General features: G+C 40.7%; 1 pseudogene; it reads right to left on the bottom strand.

Moving 5' to 3' along the window:
- Positions 1–667: 667 nt before the first annotated feature.
- On the bottom strand, positions 668–1,154 carry LOC147350183 (Golgi phosphoprotein 3 pseudogene; annotated as a pseudogene).
- Between the last annotated feature and the right edge of the window lie 12,518 nt (positions 1,155–13,672).

The following is a 13,672-nucleotide window of genomic DNA, read 5'->3' as shown; positions in this document are numbered from 1 at the left end:
GATCATGTATGGATGTGAGAGTTGGACTGTGAAGAAGGCTGAGCGCCGAAGAATTGATGCTTTTGAACTGTGGTGTTGGAGAAGACTCTTTAGAGTCCCTTGGACTGCAAGGAGATCCAAGCAGTCCATTCTGAAGGAGATCAGCCCTGGGTGTTCTTTGGAAGGAATGATGTTAAAGCTGAAACTCCAGTGCTTTGGCCACCTCATGCGAAGAGTTGACACGTTGGAAAAGACTCTGATGCTGGGAGGGATTGGGGGCAGGAGGAGAAGGGGACGACAGAGGATGAGCTGGCTGGATGGCATCACGGACTCGATGGACATGAGTCTGAGTGAACTCTGGGAGTTGGTGATGGACAGGGAGGCCTGGCGTGCTGCGATTCATGGGGTCACAGAGTCAGACACGACTGAGCGACTGATCTGAACTGAACTGAACTGAAAGTAAACACAACGAAAATCCAAAACTTGTTACAGTAAGAATGGCAACTCTTGAACTCAAGAAGGAATGAAATGCCAAAAGGCAGTCAAACTTTCTGTTTTCTAAACCTAACGGAAAGGTCTCTCATACCGGCAGCTTCTTGCATGCACACACCCACAAGAGGAAAAGCCACCTCCCCATTTCATGAAACAAAAGCCAATTACAGTGTGGGAAGTACAGACTGCAGAAACCCAGAAGTCCATAGAAGAAGATCGACTGGTTCCCGTGAGAGAAGGGGGACGCGTGGTTCGGGGCAGGGTCACTTGGTGAAGGCGGCCACCACCGCCCACAGCACCTCGTTGGTCCCGGCCTTCAGACACTCCACCTCAGGGTCCAAGTCCAGGAGCTGCCGCACCTGCTTGGTGGCCACGTCGTACTGCTCGTCCAGCAGGGGCGCGAACGCGTTCTCCAGGACGTCCGAGGCGTGGGCCAGGTAGAGGAGGGCCAGCAGGCGCTTGTCCATGCGGTGAGGGTCGTTCACCCACTTGTCGAGAACGGCTGCCTGCACCTTCTTGATGAGGCGCTGCTTAATGCTGTTGTTGGTGAGGGGGTGTGTCGTCATGTCAAAGAGGAGGAAGTTCTGTTTCTCTGTCGTCAGTACGCCCTTTTCCACCAGGTTTTTAGCTAATCGTTCCCGCACGTTTCTTAACTGATAATGCAATTTTAATGGATTCCACGTCTCACTTAAACAAAAGAGTTCAAAAGCTAGGGAGGAATTTCAGGTATTATTCTCTTTGTACTTGTAAGTACTTTGTACTTGTAAGGGGTGCATGTCTCAGTCTTTGTACTTGTAAGGCGTGCTCAGTCTCTCAGTCATGACCAACTCTTTGCAAGCCCATGGACTGTAGCCCACCAGGCTCCTCTGTCCATGGGATTATCCCAGCAAGAATACTGGAGTGGGTTGCCATAGGGATAGCAAAATGTGTTCACTGTAGCTGGTTTGCTTTCAGAGAATTAGAAGCTAAGAAGTGTTCTAGGACAGTCTGTGTTTCCAGAAAGCAAATTTCTTGTGGGATAGGAATCATATCTTATTAATCTCTGTGGCTTGGCATCAGGTTTATTTCCTGGAACATAGTATTTGCTCAAGAAATATTTGAAAAAGAGAATGAATGAAGTATTCGAATACATGAATTGGAACAGATTGCTAGTAGTTTTGGTCGATATGAGTCAAATTGTAAAATGATAACTTCTGGCACCTTTCTGTCAGCATAACGGTGTCAAAAATACCCAAAGTATAAATGAGAGATTCATTTATTTTTAATTTAAAAGAATTTTGGCTGTTATGTGTCTTCACTGTGGCCCGTGGGCTTCTCTAGTGCAGCGCTCCGGCTTCTCTATGGTTGTGGCACGCGGGCTCAGTAGTTGTAGCGTGAAGGCTTAGTTGCCTCATAGCGTGTGGGATCTTAGTTCCCCGACCAGGGATCAAACCCATGTCCCCTGCATTGGAAGGCAGATTCTTAACCAATGGACCACCAGGGAAGTCCCCTAATAAATTTAATACATTTTTTAAAGGAATACTTTTAACATCTATAGAAAAGTTGCAAAGATAGTAAAGAATTTCCACATGTCCTGCTGCTGCTTCCCCATTAATATAGTTAGTACATTTGTCACAATTAATGAACATCGCTACATAAATATTGAGCAACTAACACTTTCTACTTTTTTCTATATTACCTAAAGTGGTTTCCCTGGTGGCTCAGATGGTAAAGAATTAACCTGCAATGCAGGACACCTGGGTTCGAGCCCTGGTTCAGGAAAATCCTCTGGAGAAGGAAATGGCAACCCACTCCAGTATTTCTGCTTGGAGAATTCTATGGACAGAAGAGCCTGGTGGGCTACAGTCCATGGAGTCTCAAAGAGTCAGACACGTCGGAGTGACTAACACACACAAATTCCATACACTACTCACATTTTGTTGGATTTTGTCCGATGCTCTTTTTGTGTTGTTGTTGTTCCAGGATCCTACCCAAGTTACTGTATTACCTTTATTTGTCATATTTTCTTAGGTTCCGCCTAGTAATGACAGTTCTCCAGTCTTCCCTTGCTTTTGATGACTTTACAGTTTTGAAAAGTAGTGCGTGCATGCTCAGTCGCGTTAGTCCAACTCTTTACGACCCCACAGACCATAGCCCGCCAGGCTTCTCTGTCCATGGGATTCTCCAGGCAAGAATACTAGAGTGGGTTGACATGCCCTCCTCCAGGGGATCTTCTCGACCCAGGGATCAAACCTTCGGCTCCTGCAGCTCCTGCATTGCAGGAGGATTCTTTACCTCTGAGCCACTGGGGAAGCCCCTTGAGAAGTAGTGGTCAGATACTTTGTAATTGTCCCTTGATTGGGATTTATCTGGTGTTCTCATGAGTAGACTGAGTTACAGGTTTGGGGAGTGGGACTACAAAGGGCGCATACTGTCTGCATGACTCATCACTGTGGATGTAGACCTTGATCACCTTGCTGTGGGAGGGTGCATCAGGTGTCTCCACTATAAAGCCCTTCCTCCCTCAGCACTCCTTCCTGCTCTGTGCTCTTGGACAGAAGTTGCTGTGTGCAGCACACAGTTAAGGAGTGGGAGATTATGCAGCACTTCCTTGAGGGTGAGGTATTCTCATAAATTATTTGGAATCGGAAGCTGCATTTTTCATTAAAGAATTAAATTGTGATTCTCATTAAAGATGGCTGGTTGAATAAATACTCTCTTCCCAACGAAAATGCTATGAAAATGAGAGTAAAAGGATTTTTATAGAAGCACAAACCCATAATGAAAACAGGAAAGAACACAATAGCAGTAAAATGCTGGATGCTGCAAAGAAGATGGAAAAGCGGTAGATGGATTAGCGGGTCCAAGAAAGTCAATCCTAAACTTGCAGTGGGTGAAGCTGGGAGGTATCCTGCTTTATACAGCAGAACCCTGGAGGCTCAGAAATTGGCACCAGATAGCTGTGGGAATGGGGGAGGGGGGGCGCAGATAATAGTAGGGCTAAAAATAAAGAGACTATTTGAAAGTCTATTTAAAAAGCATCTCCAGATCTCCTCCTCTACTCTGGGAGCTGCCCCAGTAAAAGATACTAAAACAGAGGGTCTCTGGACTCAGGGACACAAGGCACAATTTGAAAGAGACAAGAATCTCCCACTGATAATAGAGGGATCAAGTAAGAGTTATGTCCTAGAATTTGGGACATCTCAGCCTTCTCCCTCCTTTCAACTCCCAGAATACTGGAAGCTAGAATTATACCCTTCAGCCAAGACATTGGCAGAGCCTTTTCTGGAAAATTCCACCAGCCCAAGAGAAAAGGATGAAAACTACTGACATGAGGATTTCCCCAAAGAATTACAACAGAGCCCTTTACCACCTCACACCATGTACACATACAGCTTCCAAGTAACTTTTTTGGCCTTCCTTTCTAAGTATGAGCAGACTGCTAGAGAATGTCATACATTTGGGCGAAAAAAATCCTCTAATGTGAAATGCAGAGTTCAAAATAAAATATTAAAATGACAAAAAGATGTTTCTAATTCCTCCAAAGTGGAAACAACCCAAATGTCTAGTCAACTGCTGATTGTCCAAACAAAATGTGATCCATCTGCAACAAGAAAGAGGAATGAACTCCTGATGCTGCAACAGCATGGCCTTCAAAAACAGCGCGTAACATGAAAAAGCGGACACAGAAGGGCATGCACTGTGGTTCTATTTATATGGAATGCCTAGAAAAGGGAAATGTATGGAGACAGAAACCAGAGTACTGGTTGACTGGGACTAGGGTTAGGAATGGAGATGCAAGCAGGCACCAGAGACCTTTGTGGGGTGATGTGAAATGTTCTGAAATTAGATTGAAGTGATGGTTGACTGACTCAAGAAATATGCTAAACATGAGTGAATTAGACACAGTGGGTGAACTTTATGGCGTACACATTGCACCTCGGATAAACCTGTATGGTAAGAAAAGAAAAAGGACGCTGAAACTACGGAGGAAGAACAAAGATTGCGGGGGGAAGGCATTACAGTTCTCAGAGAAATAAGGGAAAATATTGTATTCATAAGACAGGAACAAAATGGTAGTTTTGACAAGAATAATATTTAGAGAATGACAACAACAAAAATACTAGGAAAATAAAAATTAGATGGCAGAAATGTAAAACTAGTAGAAAAGCAGAGGATGTAGCTAGGGAAACCAAAACTTAGGGCAAAGCGGCAAATAATTGGACAGTAAGAGAAAAAAACTTAAGAAATTAGTTGACCAATCCAGGAGGCTCCACAACTAAATAATACAAGCTCCAGAAAGAGAGAACAGAAAAAAATGATGAAGAAAAGTGTTAACAAAATAAGAGAATTTTCCAAAGCTGAAGAATATGAGCCTTTTGTTTCCACAAAAGGTCCTTTGAAGCTTTGAGTCCATTGAATAAAAGACAAAAAACAAATTAAAAACCATTGAACAATTTAAAAAAAACCAAAAGACTAATCACCATAAAAATTTCAAAGACTTGTGAAAACCAGAAGATTTCTAAAAGTCCTGTTGCGGGTGGAGGTGGGGGTTGGGGGAGGTGGTAATGAGCAGAAAAGCGTGAGTAAGAATGCCATCAAACTGGGGCTTCCCTGGTGGTCCAGTGGTTAAGACTCTGTGCTTCCAAGGCAGGGGGCGAGGGTTCCATCTGTGGTCAGGGAACTAAGATCCTGCGTGCTCTGTGTTGCAGCCAAAACTTAAACAAACAAAAAGCAAGAATGGCATCATCATATTTCTCATTGGAAGGAAGAAGATAATGAAGCTAGACCTTCACATTTCCAAGGGAAAATTTTACTCTCCATCAAGTGAGAGGGTAGAAAAGAGACAGTTTAGACAGGGAGGATGTCCAGACATATCCTTTCCAACCAGCTTTCTTAGGAAGCTGTTTGTGGATGTTTCAGACCATAAAGAATCTGCCTGCAATGCCAGAGACCTGGGTTTGATACCTGGGTTGGGAAAATCACCTGAACAGGGCATGACAACCCATTCCAGTATTTTTGCCTAGAGAATCCCCACAGACAGAGGAGGCTGGCAGGCTATGTCTATAAGGTTGTAAAGCTTCAGACATGACTGAGCGACTAAGTACATACATTATACACACAACACACTCACACGAAAGGACTCACTTTAGAAGGAGGACACTGGGACACAAGAGACTGAGGAAATAAGATTTAAGAGAGGCAGACGGAATCTGCAGGGTGATGGTGAATGGAAATTCCAATAAAACAGAAGAGCAACAGGCCCATGGTGGAGGCATCCAGATTGTAACAGGAGGGTGGAGACACAAGGACTATCTTGGACTGAAAGGGGCTGAGGGCCTGGGATGTAGTTCTTCAGTTATTTAACATGTTTAAATAGTTGTTTAAAATGTTTAATAGTTATTTAAAATCCAATGACAGACATTTTACAGAGCTGTTGAGGATGTGGGAATATTTAGTCAGGTATTCAAAGAAAATTAAGAAAATGTCTTTAAGTGAGGCAATTACTAATTACAGGAAAAAAACAAGTTATTTAAGAAAGGATATATTATCATGCTACTTGATGCAAAAATACACTACATGCTATATATACATAGTCAAAATTATGAAAACACTGAAGATCAATTTAACAGATATTTAAGACATAATTTTATGAGAAGATGGTGGAAAAGAAAGAGGGGCTACAAATAAGCTGAAAGCCTTGTCATCTGTAATAGGAAATCAATGAGTGAGTGAGTGAAGTCGTTCAGTCGTGTCCAACTCTTTGCAGCCCCATGGACTGTAGCCTACCAGGCTTCTCCATCCATAGGATTTTCCAGGCACAGGTACTGGAATGGGTTGCCATTTCCTTCTCCAGGAGATCTTCCTGACCCAGGGATTGAACCCGGGTCTCCTGCATTGTAGGCAGACGCTTTTACCATCTGAGCCACCAAGGAAGATCAATAGGTGTCTATTCAGATGAATCAAGGATATCCATATTATTATATATATATATGTATATTATATGTATACATATATATTATGTGTACATTATATGTATATATGTAATAGTATATATTAAATAATATATACATATTAAATAATAGATACATATTATTTAGAAATAAGAGAACTTCCCTGGTGGTGCAGTAGATGAGAATCTGCCTGCTACAGCAGGGGACACGGGTTCAATCTGTGGTCTGAGAATACTCCACACGCCAAGGAGCAACTAAGCCCATGCGCCACGACTACTGAGCCCACACTCTTAAACCCAGGAGCCACAACCACTGAGCCCGGTAGCTGCAACTGCTGAAGCCCGCATGCTAGAGCCTGTGCCCACAATACGAGAAGCCACTGCAATGAGAAGCCTCCACAAACCACGAACACCCAGCGCAACCAAAAATAAATAAATAATTTTTTAAAAAATGAAATAAGAAAGTAAAATTAGAGAAAATAGCTTAAAAAGTTGAAATTGATTACTTGGCAGATGATTGGGATAGAAAGGTAAAGAAAAGAGGCTGCTGTTTTATAAAAGTTACTTTTAGCAATATTTGAGCTTTTATACTATGCAAACAGCACTTAGAAAAAAATGAAAGTTGATTAAAAATGATACCTATAGTCATTTTACTGACTATGTATAGTTAAAATTATTCAATAACAAGAAACAGGAAACTTTCAGTTATGGTGTTAATACTCAGTTTAATATACATGAAATTTTATTTGATCATAAGAATTATACCAAAAAGAATACCCTACTTGGAAAAGCCATTTTGCACTTTATGATTTGCTTTGTAAAATTGGAGTTTTAAAATTGTGATAATTAATTCATGAAAAGTTGAGGATTTGATTCCTGCTTTCTGAAGTTATTAATATTTAAAGCCTGAGCCTGTATTTGAAGTATAAAGAGCTTTATCAGATTAAAGAATGGCAAATCATTCCTCTTTGAAGAAAAACATTACAATCTGCATTCAAATTCCTTATCTTTTTAAAAGAGGAAACCCAACGTTTATTTTGGGCCTCACGATATTTATTTTCCTAAGATTTTGTAAATGGAAATTATACCCAAATGATGAATGTAATCCTGACTATTTCTTTCTTCTGGGTTAATCATAAGTTCACACACCCATACTTAAATATTAAGGAATCCTAAAATAGATAACTAATAAGGACCTACTGTACAGCACAGGAAACTCTACTCAGTACTCTGTAATGGATTATATGGGAAAAGAATCTAAAACAGAGTGGATATATGTATATGTATAACTGGTTCACTTTGCTATAAAGCAGAAACTAACACAACATTGTAAATCAACTAGAGGCCAATACAAATTAATTTTAACATTTAATTAATAAAAATATTAAGAAATCAGCAGCAGTTATTTCGCTCTTCTGCAGTGTGAGTCCAGTGATGAGACAGTCTTCTGCCTCCCTACCTTTTGGAAACATTTACTTTGTTCCTAGAATTGGCTGGGGGTTGAGGATACAAAAAAAGAATAAAATATGATCTTTCCATAGGGAAGTTACAAGCCGTGCCACTTTATACAACTGACCATAAAACAACATGAAAAGGGTGAGAGGAACAAAGTTCTACAAGCATAGAGAGGAATCAGAATTTACAGGGTGTCTGGGGACAGAGTGTACTGGAAGAAACTCCAAAAAAGGACACTTTCTCTCTTTGACTGGGAGAATTGGACAAGCCAAGGGAGAGACCCAATGCCCTGGGGCAGAAGGAGCAGCAAGCAAAAAGCATTCAGGGCCACCAAGTGCAGAGAAACAGACTCCCTGGAAACCCTGCCTCCCAAAGTGGTCTGCCTGTGGGCCCCAGTTAACCTGACCATGTGCATGTGCATACTCAGTCACTTCAGTCGTGTCTAACTCTTTGCTGTCCTTGGACTGTAACCCGCCAGGCTCTTCTGTCCATGGGATTCTCCAGGCAAGAATACTGGAGTGGCTTGCATTTCCTTCTCCAGGGGATCTTTCCTACCCAGGGCTTGAACCCACATCTCTTGCATCTCCTGCACTGCAGCCAGATTCTGTACTGCTGAGCCATCGGGGAAGCCTGTACCCAGACCATGCTGCTGCTAAGTTGCTTCAGTCCTGTCCAACTCTGTGCGACCCCATAGACGCCAGCCCACCAGGCTCCCCCATCCCTGGGATTCTCCAGGCAAGAACACTGGAGTGGGTTGCCATTGCCTTCTCCAAAGCAGGAAAGTGAAAAGTGAAAGTGAAGTCGCTCAGTCGTGTCTGACCCTCAGCGATCCCATGGACTGCAGCCTTCTAGGCTCCTCTGTCCGTGGGATTTTCGAGGCAAGAGTACTGGAGTGGGGTGCCATTGCCTTCTTCAGTACCCAGACCATGCACTCCCCTAAAGTCACCCACACACACTGGAAGGAGGCGAGGCACCTGGAGTGTTTCGTTAGAATTGGATCCACCTGGGTGGAGGGCAGAGCAGGCTCCATAGAACAAGCCATGGCTGTTCCATTTCTACCACAAAGAATTCGTGGTAAGTGCATTTGAATAAATGAGGACTCTATGAATAGTGCTAAATTTAAAATTCTTGGACAAAAGGATTTTCTTCAAGTTCCAGATGATTCAGGTTAATGTGAGAAAAGATTCGACAAACAATTTATATATGCAAATTGGGCATGAGATATTCTTTCGTTTAGCAAATGTCTATTGGGCGCCTGCTACGGGTTGCTGTCAGTGTTCAAGGCACCAAGAACAAAAAAATCCTCACACCTGTGACACATTATAGTTACTTCAATTCATTTATAGTTTATATTTCTGGATTAAAAAAATCATTGCCAGAAATCAAATTAAAAATTAATCAAAAACAGCAGGGATTAATTGTATAGCATGTGGAACTATATTCAGTATCTTGTAAAAACCTATAATGAAAAAGAATAAAAAAGAATATATATATGTATGTGTATATATATATGTGTGTGTGTGTATATATATATATATATATTGCTGTTTAGTTGCTAACTTGTGTTAGCAACTTTTTGACCCCATGGACTGTAGCCCATCAGGCTCCTCTGTCCATGGGATTTCCAGGCAAGAACACTGGAGTGGGTTGCCATGCCTTTCTCCAGGGGATCTTTCCGATCCAGGGATCAAACCTGCATCTCTTGCTTGGCAGGTGGATTCTTTACCACTGAGCCATCTGGGAAGTCCACATATATACATACATATGACCAAATCACTTTGCAGTGCATCTGAAACTAATACAATGTTGTAAATCAACTACACATCAAGTAAAAAAAAAATCACGAAGGCCAATTTAAGGGCCTTTCCAACAATACTGAAGAAGACTTAGGTGCAAATATGACCAGATGATTTAAAAACCTGTATTAGAATAAAATTGTGTCCCTGCCTTTGTGGGTGTTAATTTCTGTCATGTCCAACTCATTGTGACCCCATGGACTTGGAATTCTCCAGGTGAGAATACTGGAGTGGGTTGCCATGCCCTTCTCCAGGAGATCTTCCTGACTCAGGGATCAAACCCGGGTCTCCTGTATTTCAGGCAGATTCTTTATTGTTCAAGCCACCAGGGAAGTAATCATTGCCCTTAGTACCACAAAAATGAGGACCTCTTTGCTAAATCTGGTACTCTAGTGCCACCTTGTGTTCAAACTACTCAATTACAATGTGATTTAATAGTGAAGTGTCTGTATTCATTTCCTATTTCTTCCTATTGCAGCTGTAACAAATGGCCACAAATTTAGGGGCTTTAAAGCAACACAGATTTATCATTTTATAATCCTATAGGTCATAAGTGTATGGATCTCAATGGCTAACATCAAGGGGTCAGCAGGGCTGCATTTCTTTAACATCCTAGAGAAGAATCTGTTTTCTTACCTTTTCACCTCCCAGAGGGGGTCTGAATTCCTTAGCTGCTGATGTCCTCGAAGTCAGTAATGTCTAGCTGAGCCTTCTCTTGGTGAATCACTCTGACACTGCCTCTCCTCTTTCACTTATAAGAACCTTTGTTACTACCCAGGCCTCTCTGAATAATCCAGGCTAATCGCTCCATCTCAAAATCAGTTAATTAGCAAACTTAATTCCATCTGCTATCTTACTTCTCCCTTGCCACATATATTCATAAGTTTTGGGGATTATGATGAGCACGTCTTTGGGAGGGGGGTATTATTCTGTTTGTTTTTGTGGGCAAATATGCTGCTTTTTATGTTTCAATCGAATGGTAAAGGCATTAAACTGTTCTTTTCCCCTTATTTATAACTTGGAACTGATGAATAGAAAAAAATCTTTTGCTAATTTCTATAACATAAACCAAGCATTTAGAAACCATCCCGCCCCACCCCCAGTGAATTTTTTACTAATTAGCTTTACTAATCTAAGCTAGGAAAACCCAAACTAAATATAAAAAGTTCTTAAATAATTTTGAGTTGACAAAGACAAGTCCAAATATTGTTTAATACTACACAAAGTATTCAAGTACAGTTTCTTTTGTTTGTTAACAGGGTAAATGGTTTTGTTTGAAGACTGGTCAGAATTAAGCTCACAAAAACTCAAAAATGGAAACCAGAGGTAGATTGTGGTTCTTTGCATGTACCTACCTCTGTTACAGGAGCAGGTGAGCACCCTACTTTTTATGGGTTGTTTTCCAGCAAGGGCTAGAGAGACTGCTCTGCACCCCCCAGGTTTCAATGGGCTGCCCCTGGAGTGGCTTTCAGAGTTGCTGAATGATGGAGAGTTGAGGATGATGTAGGCAGGGCATACTAATGAAACACTGAAGGAAAAGCAACAAGATTCAAAGCTTGGGTTTCCAGTAGCGCTTCCCCTGGAATGCCGTGTATAGTGTGCTGTGAGAAGGGCACATAAATGTTATTCAGGTGGGAAGAGGAAAAAACATAGTAATTGCAGACTTTTTTATTCTGTTATAAAAATGTTAACCAACAATTAGTTGGACTGAGTAATAGTAATGCAAATCTTCCCAGGGATATTGCTTTTTGTCCAGCTTGAGGAAGACTTCCTCAAAACATTAAAATTCCTGGAACAGAATCTCCTTACAAAGCATTTTAATAGATAGCAGTCACTAAATTGCAGCTCAAGTCTTAGCAGTAATGTGTTACAGTTTTCACTGCAGAGGTTTTATGTATCTTTTGTTAAACTTGTTTCTAAGTATTTTGTGAATTATAATGCTTGTTTCAATGGTAATGGTTTTATTTCTTTCTTTGTAGTATGTGTGACTTTTATATCTTTTTCTTACCTTTTTACATTGACTAGGGCCTCCAGTATAATACTGATAAAAAAGTGGTGAGAGTAAACATCTTAACTTTGGTCATAATCTTGAGGGAAGAACATGTAATGTGTCACCTTTAAGGATGATATCATCTTTAGACTTTTCCTAGATGCCTTTTAAATTCAACAAAAATTTCTCTTTTATGTCCTACTTTGCAAAGAGGTTTTTATCTTAAAATCATGATGACTATTGAATTTTATGAGGCAGCTTTGCATTTATTGGTATGATCTTACAGTTTTTCTCCTTTTTTCTATTAAGTTGTCGGATAACACCAATTGATTTTCAAATGTTAAGGCCACCCTGCATTCCTAGAATACACCTACTTAATCATTGCTGCTTTGACTTGCTAATATCTTCCGGAAAGATTTTTGCAACTTAGAGATTGGTCTCCAATTTTCTTATAGCGTTTCTGTCAAGTTTTTGGCAGTGTTATCTTGGCTTCATAAAATGAGTTGGGAACACTTTCTATTTTCTAAAGGAGTTTGTGTAAGATTAGTATAATTTCTTCCTTAAATGTTTGATAGAATTCCCAAAGAAAACCATCTGGACCTATAGTTTTTCTTTGCAGGAAGGCAAAGATCATCAATTCAACTTTAAAAATAGTTACACAAAATTTCTGTTTCTTTTTGTATTACTTTGGTAAGTTGTCTTTCTCAAAGAACTCTTTCTTTTAACCAACTTGTCAAGTTTATTGGCATAAAGTTATTCACTTCATTCCTTTATTTGCCTTTCAACGTATATAGAGTCTGTGGTGATATCCCTTCCTTCATTTTTAATGTTGGTAACCATTATATCTACTACTGCGGGCAGGAATCCCTCAAAAGAAATGGAGTAGCCATCATGCTCAACAAAAGAGTCCAAAATGCAGTGCTTGGATGCAATCTCAAAAATGACAGAATGATCTCTGTTCGTTTCCAAGGCAAACCATTCAATATCACAGTAATCCAAGTCTATGTCCCAACCAGTAACACTAAAGAAGCTGAAGTTGAACGGTTCTATGAAGACCTACAAGACCTTTTAGAACTTAAACCCAAAAAAGATGTCCTTTTCATTATAGGGGACTGGAACGCAAAAGTAGGAAATCAAGAAACACCTGGAGTAACAGGCAAATTTGGCCTTGGAATACAGAATGAAGCAGGGCAAAGACTAATAGAGTTTTGCCAAGAAAATGCACTGGTCATAACAAACACCCTCTTCCAACAACACAAGAGAAGACTCTACACATGGACATCACCAGATGGTCAACACCAAAATCAGATTGATTACATTCTTTGCAGCCAAAGATGGAGAAGCTCTATACAGTCAGCAAAAACAAGACCAGGAGCTGACTGTGGCTCAGACCATGAACTCCTTATTGCCAAATTCAGACTTAAATTGAAGAAAGTAGGGAAAACCACTAGACCATTCAGGTATGACCTAAATCAAATCCCTTATGATTATACAGTGGAAGTGAGAAATAGATTTAAGGGCCTAGATCTGATAGATAGAGTGCCTGATGAACTATGGAATGAGGTTCGTGACATTGTACAGGAGACAGGGATCAAGACCATCCCCATAGAAAAGAAATGCAAGAAAGCAAAATGGCTGTCTGGGGAGGCCTTACAAATAGCTGTGAAAAGAAGAGAAGTGAAAAGCAAAGGAGAAAAGGAAAGATATAAGCATCTGAATGCAGAGTTCCAAAGAATAGCAAGAAGAGATAAGAAAGCCTTCTTCAGCGATCAATGCAAAGGCATAGAGGAAAACAACAGAATGGGAAAGACTAGGGATCTCTTCAAGAAAATCAGAGATACCAAAGGAACATTTCATGCAAAGATGGGCTCGATAAAGGACAGAAATGGTATGGACCTAACAGAAGCAGAAGATATTAAGAAGAGATGGCAAGAATACACAGAAGAACTGTACACAAAAGATCTTCACGACCCAGATAATCACGATGGTGTGATTACTCACCTAGAGCCAGATATCCTGGAATGTGAA

The sequence above is a fragment of the Bos grunniens genome, chromosome 20, assembly GCF_055505025.1.
Source record: "Bos grunniens cultivar Pamir isolate PY7600 chromosome 20, Bosgru_T2T1.0, whole genome shotgun sequence".
Lineage (NCBI taxonomy): Eukaryota > Metazoa > Chordata > Mammalia > Artiodactyla > Bovidae > Bos > Bos grunniens.
This window is presented reverse-complemented; position numbering and strand designations above follow the sequence as displayed.